Consider the following 6560-nt stretch of genomic DNA (forward strand, 5'->3'; position numbering starts at 1 on the left):
GTAATTTAGTGACCCCAAGTCCATTTCCACCATCAAAATATTTTTTTTGAGCCGACATTTTCAAAATGGCCGCCATATACCGAAATATTTTAAAGTGTTAAAATCTCTACAACATTTGGGTTCTGGGGTAAATGGAGGGTCCACAGTTCATTTCTAGCATCAGTATTTCCTTCCAATGCAAGGTGAAGATAACGAACAGTGATCAATCTCATAACTCCTACAAGCAATACAAAATAGATAGTTGGGAAAACACGGACCCCTGGACACACCAGAGGTGGGATCAGGTGCCTAGGAGGAGTAAGCATTTTCAGATGTTTCAAAATGGCCGCCATTGAAGAAAATGGCGGCCAAAAAACAAGTCCGTTGGATTTCAACCAAATTTAGTTTCTAGGGTTTTTTGAGGATCCTGAGTGCATATCTGGCATCATAAAGCATTTCTGACATGGAGAGGTGTTCGGAGACATTTGTGTTGGCATCCCAACACAGTGATAGCTCGTTATTATTTTTTTTCCTTTCGTCTCCGAGACGGTTGCATGGATTTTCATGTAACTTTCACAGATTATGGAGAACGATGGTACCTCGAGGACATTTTTTTTAATTTTAATTTTTTCAAAATTTACTTCCGTTTGTGAGATACGTCCGATTTTTCGGTTTTTGAAAGCAACTTTGTCCGGAGGTAAACTTGAAAACGACTAAATATAATCGAATGAAACTTTCAGGGATGATATATCCCTTTTTTTATGGTGCATGCACGTAATATTTTTTGTTGCCGTCACTTCCGGTCGTCACCGGAAGTGATTAAATGAATCATAAATTTCAAACTGTTTTCTTTCAAATTGAAACCTATATCGGTTTATTAGGTCTCTTTCTAATTCTCAAAAAATATGGACCCCACCGGAAGTTGAATCTCCAACTCCCTGTTATGTCAAAGAAAGTCTATTCATTCTCTCACTTTTCAGTGCCATAGATCTCGGTCATGAAACAAGTTAATGAGTTGAGTTTTTCCATATATTATAGTCACTGTAAATGTCTAGAGTAACGTCAAATATTTTGTAAAATTCACTTCCGGTCGTTAGATATGTTGTGGACAAATTCAGACTTTGTTTCCCTGATATCTCCGGAACGAGTATAGATATTCACTTGAAACTTGCAGGGGCTATAGATTAGCAATAGTCCATCTTATACATATTTTGTATATGAGTGTACGTCACTTCCGGTTTCAACAGAAAGTGGTTGAAAAATTTACTATATTCAAATTTTTTCAACACGATTTCTCAGAGATGGCTAAATGGATTTTCTTGACAATTATGAAGATGATAGAGAATTGTAGTTCCCTTAGACACGATCTTTCATTTTTACAAAATCTACTTCAGTTCGTAAGATATGTCCGATTTCCATTTTTCAAAAAATCATCTTGTCCGGAGGTAATCTCAAAAAACGACTAAAGAGGAACAAATGAAACTTTCTGGTATTATAGATCTCTCGATTGTATAGTGCATGCACATTAATTTGTTTTTCGTTATCACTTCCGGTCGTAACCGGAAGGGATTCAAAGAATCACTAATTTCAAACTTTTTCTTTTAAATTGAAACCTACACTAGTTTATTAAGTCTCTTTCAAAGTATTCAAAGAATGTTGATCCCGTCGATAGTCAAAACGGCTACTTCCGGTTTCTCGATAAGATACTCGTCTTTGTGTCCCCCATAAATCTCGTTGATATTTCAAGTGTTTGATATGATTTTCAAATATCTTAAGAACAGTATCAACATCTAGAGTTAAGACAATTTTATTTTTCAAAATTCACATCCGGTCGGTAGTAAGCCACTACTTTTTCTTTCTTTAGTCTGCTTCTTTCCCTTGAGAATTCTTTCAAATAGAGACGTGAAACTTTCAGGGAATATAGACAATAGAGAGTTGCTGTGGTTTATGGGAAAACACATCTGAATATTACTTCCGGCCGTCACCGGAAGTTACGAGAAATGTGTGCAAACTTCATTAACACACCTCTCATTTCTTGAAAAGGCACATTCTCTGATATATTTGAATGCTTCTCGTAAGAACAGAAAACTGTGTACCGGAAGTGTTCAAACGGAAGACCTACTCATTACTAGTAATGAGTGTCTAGTTATTATTTTTATTATTTTCCCCCCTTCATTTCTCAGAGATGGCTGGATGGATTTTCTAGAGAATTTCAGGAAGGTAGAGAATGAAAATACCTCAAACAGTGATTTTTCTTTTTTTCAAAGTTCACTTCTGGTCGGAAAATATGGCTTAATAGCTGTTTTCTTTGTTTAGCGGTTTTCTCAGAAACGATAAAAGATAGAGTCACCAAATTTTCAGAGTTGATAGATCTCACTTTGTAGGCGTGCAGTTGGAGGTTCAAAATGTCGGCCGTCACTTCCGGTCGTCACTGGAAGTGATAAAATGAATCAAAAAAATTAAAATTGTAGTTGTTGAATCGAAACCTTTACCACTTTATCAAGTTTCTTTTAGAGTATTGAAAACCGTTGACCCCACCGGAAGTCGAAACGTCGACTTCCGGTAATTAAGGAAAACTTTTCAAATTCTCCTTTTTCAATGCTTTAAATCTCGTTTACTAAACAAGTGTTTGACTTGTATTTAATATATGTTGTAGACACTATAAATGTCTAGAGTAATAGTATATATTTTTCAAAAATTCACTTCCGGTCGTGAGATTGGGGTGGACAAATTCAAACCTTGTTTTTTCAGTTTCTCAATAATGAATATATATAGACGCTTGAAACGTATGGGGTTAATCAACTAGCATTAGTCCATTCTACACATACTTTCAATTTTTTCGTCCTTCCCTTCCGCTCTCTACCGGAAATATTTGAAAAAAATGGCGATTTTCCGATTTCTTCGAGTAATTTCTCTGAGATGGCTAGGTAGATTTTCTTGAAAATTTCAGGACTAATGTCTCTTGAAACGAATTTGCTGTGGTTATTTTTGTTTTTCCAAAATTCATTTCCGGTAGGAAAATATTGCCGATTTTCTATTTCTCAAATGAGATTTTGTCCAGCATTTTTCTTGGAAAGAGTAAAAGATAGATTCATCATATTTTCAGGGATGATCAATCTCTGTTTGTAAGCATCCAATAGGGTGTTGAACATGTCGACCGTCACTTCCTGTCGTCACGGAAAGTGATTGAAATAATCGTAAATTTCAAAAATTTTCTTTTAAATTGAAACCTATAGTAGTTTATTAAGTCTCTTTCAAAAAGCCAAAAGAATATTGACCCCGTCGGTAGTAAAAACGACTACTTTTTTACTTTTCGTCTCTTTGTCCCCATAAATCTCGCTTATATTTGAAATGTTTGATATGATTTTCACATGTCTTAAGAATAGTATCAACTTCTAAAGTATTGACAATTTTGTTTTTCAAAATTGACTTCCGGTCGGTAGTAACCTACTGCTTTCTCTTTCTTTAGTCTACTTCTTTTTGTTGAGAACTCTTTCAGATAGAGACGTAAAATTTTGAGGGAATATAGACAGTAAAGAGTCGCTGTCATTTATAGGAAAACACATCTGAATAGTACTTCTGGTCGTCACCCGAAGTTACGAGAAATGAGTACAAAATTCGATAATACACTTCTCATTTATTGTTAAGGTACATTCTCTCATATATTTGAATGGTTTTCGTAGGAACAGAAAGCTTTTTACCGGAAGTGATCAAACGGAAGAACTACTCATTACTGGTAATGAATGTCTAGTTAAGGTATTCCGTTCCAGACGGAAGACCTTATAGTGATTCTACTGTTTATTATGTCTCCGAACACAAAGTGTCGGAGACATATTGTTTTTGCTCCGTTTCTTATTATTATGTCTCCGAACACAAAGTGTTGGAGACATGTTGTTTTTGCTCCGTTTCTTATTATGTCTCCGAACACAAAGTGTCGGAGACATATTGTTTTTGCTCCGTTTCTTATGCTTATTATGTCTCCGAACACAAATTGTTTTTGCTCCGTTTCTTATTAAGGTCTTCCGTTCTTCACGGAAGACCTTATAGTGATTCTACTGTTTCTTCTTATTATTATTATTAAGGTCTTTCGTTCTTCACGGAAGACCTTATAGTGATTCTACTGTTTCTTATTATTAAGGTCTTCCGTTTTTCACGGAAGACCTTATAGTGATTCTACTGTTTCTTATTAAGGTATTCTGTTCTTCACGGAAGACCTTATAGTGATTCTACTGTTTCTCATTAAGGTATTCCGTTCTTCACGGAAGACCTTATAGTGATTCTACTGTTTCTTATTCTTATCATTATTATTATTTTGACCAAATTTTGTGCAGGAGTTTTCTCGAAAACTATACAGTGGTTTTCAGTGAAATTTTCAGGAAAAATGCATTATATTATGTACTTTGTTTATCACCAAAAAAAAAAAATTGGGAAAATTCCATTTCGGTTCCAAGTTATGGACAATTTTCTGATTTTCAAATGGAACTTTGTCCGCGAGTGATCTACAGGAAGGGTTAAAGATATGAACTGGAGACTTATTAGAGATAATAGAACATGACTTATAGATTTGCAGAATCGCTATTTCGTACGTCGTCATCACTTCCGGTCGCTACCGGAAGCGAATTTAAAAAATGGATTTTTTGTTTTTTAATGTTTTTCTTTGATAAAGGTAAGATAAATAGAGAATCCTTATAAAATGCTGAATATGATATTTGTTTTTAAATTGATTAAACCAAACTCTAGATATCCGTAATTTTCATTTTGAAGCGAGGTCCTCGCTAGCCTAATGGTTAGCGTAGTGGATTTTCATGCGGGCGACCCGGGTTCAATCCCCAGATTACTCGAATATTTTTTCCCCACTTTATAACAAATGAAAAATTTAAGGTTATCTACTGGACACGGAAAGAATGGAAGACATTCTTGTTGCCATGGCAACAAGTTTCTAGTTATGTCTCCGAACACAAAGTGTCGGAGACATATTGTTTTTGCTCCGTTTCTTATTATTATGTCTCCGAACACAAAGTGTCGGAGACATATTGTTTTTGCTCCGGTTCTTATTATGTCTCCGAACACAAAGTGTCGGAGACATATTGTTTTTGCTCCGTTTCTTATTATTCTTATTATTATTTTCTTCTTATTATTCTTATTATTCCTCTTCTTTAGTGAGAAATTTGCCCGACCTATTTTGTGAAAGTGCTTCGACAGATCCACTTCAAACTTTGTGAGCTGATAGGGGGTCACTAGGATGGGTGCATTCAACTATTCAAATTTTCAAAATGACCGCCGTTTCAAGATGGCGGCCAAAAAACTTCAAAAACTCAAGGTTGTCTGATTTCAACCAAATTCTATTTCTAGGGTAATTTAGTGACCCCAAGTCCATTTCCACCATCAAAAACTGTTTTTGAGCCGCCATTTTCAAAATTCCCGCCATATACCAATATATTTCAAAGTGTTAAAATATCTGCAACATTTGGGTTCTGGGGTTAATGAAGGGTCCATAGTTCATTTCTAGCATCAGTATTTCCTTTCAATCTATTTTCAAATGTTTCAAAATGGCCACCATTGAAGAAAATGGCGGCCAAAAAACAAGTCCGTCGGATTTCAACCAAATTTAGTTTCTAGGGTTTTTGGAGGATCCTGAGTGCAGCGCGATTTTGTGACAGTGCTTCGACAGATGCACTTCAAACTTTGTGAGCTGATAGGGGGTCATTAGGAGAGGTGCATTCAACTTTTCAAAATGGCCGCCGTTTCAAGATGGCGGACAAAAACGTTGAAAACTCAAGGTTGTCGGATTTCAACCAAATTCTATTTCTAGGGTAATTTAGTGACCCCAAGTTCATTTCCACCATCAAAAATTTCTTGAGCCACCATCTTCGAAATGGCCGCCATATACCAAAATATTTGAAAATGTTAAAATATCTACAACATTTGGTTTCTGGGTTAAATGGAGGGTCCACAGTTCATTTCTAGCATCAGTATTTCCTTCCAATCTATTTTCAAATGTTTCAAAATCGCCGCCATTGAAGAAAATGGCGACCAAAAAACAGGTCCGTCGGATTTCAGCCAAATTAAGTTTCTAGGGTTTTTGGAGGATCTTGAGTGCATATCTGGCATCAAAAAGCATTTTTGACATGGGGAGGTGTTCGGAGACATTTGTGTTGGCAGAGCTTGTTCTTATTATTCTTTTCTTCTTATTATTTCTCTTCTTTAGTGAGAAATTTGTCCGTGCGATTACATGAAAGCGCTTCAACTTATCAACTTCAAACTTTGTGAGCTGATAGGGGGTCATAAGGAGGGGTGCAATCAACTTTCCAAATTTTCAAAATGACCGCCGTTTCAAAATGGCGGACAAAAACGTTAAAAAAAAATCTCAGTTATCGGCTTTCAACCAAATTTTATTTCTAAAGTAATATTGTGACCCTGAGTCCATTTCCACCATCAACTTTTTTTTTGAGCCGCCATTTTCAAAATGACCGCCATATACCGAAATATTTGAAAGTGTTAAGATTCTACAGCATTTAGGTTTTGGGGTCAATTGAGGGTCCACAGTTCTTTTCTAGCATCAGTATTCCCTTCCTATGTAT

This window comes from Ostrea edulis, chromosome 8 (assembly GCF_947568905.1).
Source record: "Ostrea edulis chromosome 8, xbOstEdul1.1, whole genome shotgun sequence".
In the NCBI taxonomy this organism is placed as follows: domain Eukaryota; kingdom Metazoa; phylum Mollusca; class Bivalvia; order Ostreida; family Ostreidae; genus Ostrea; species Ostrea edulis.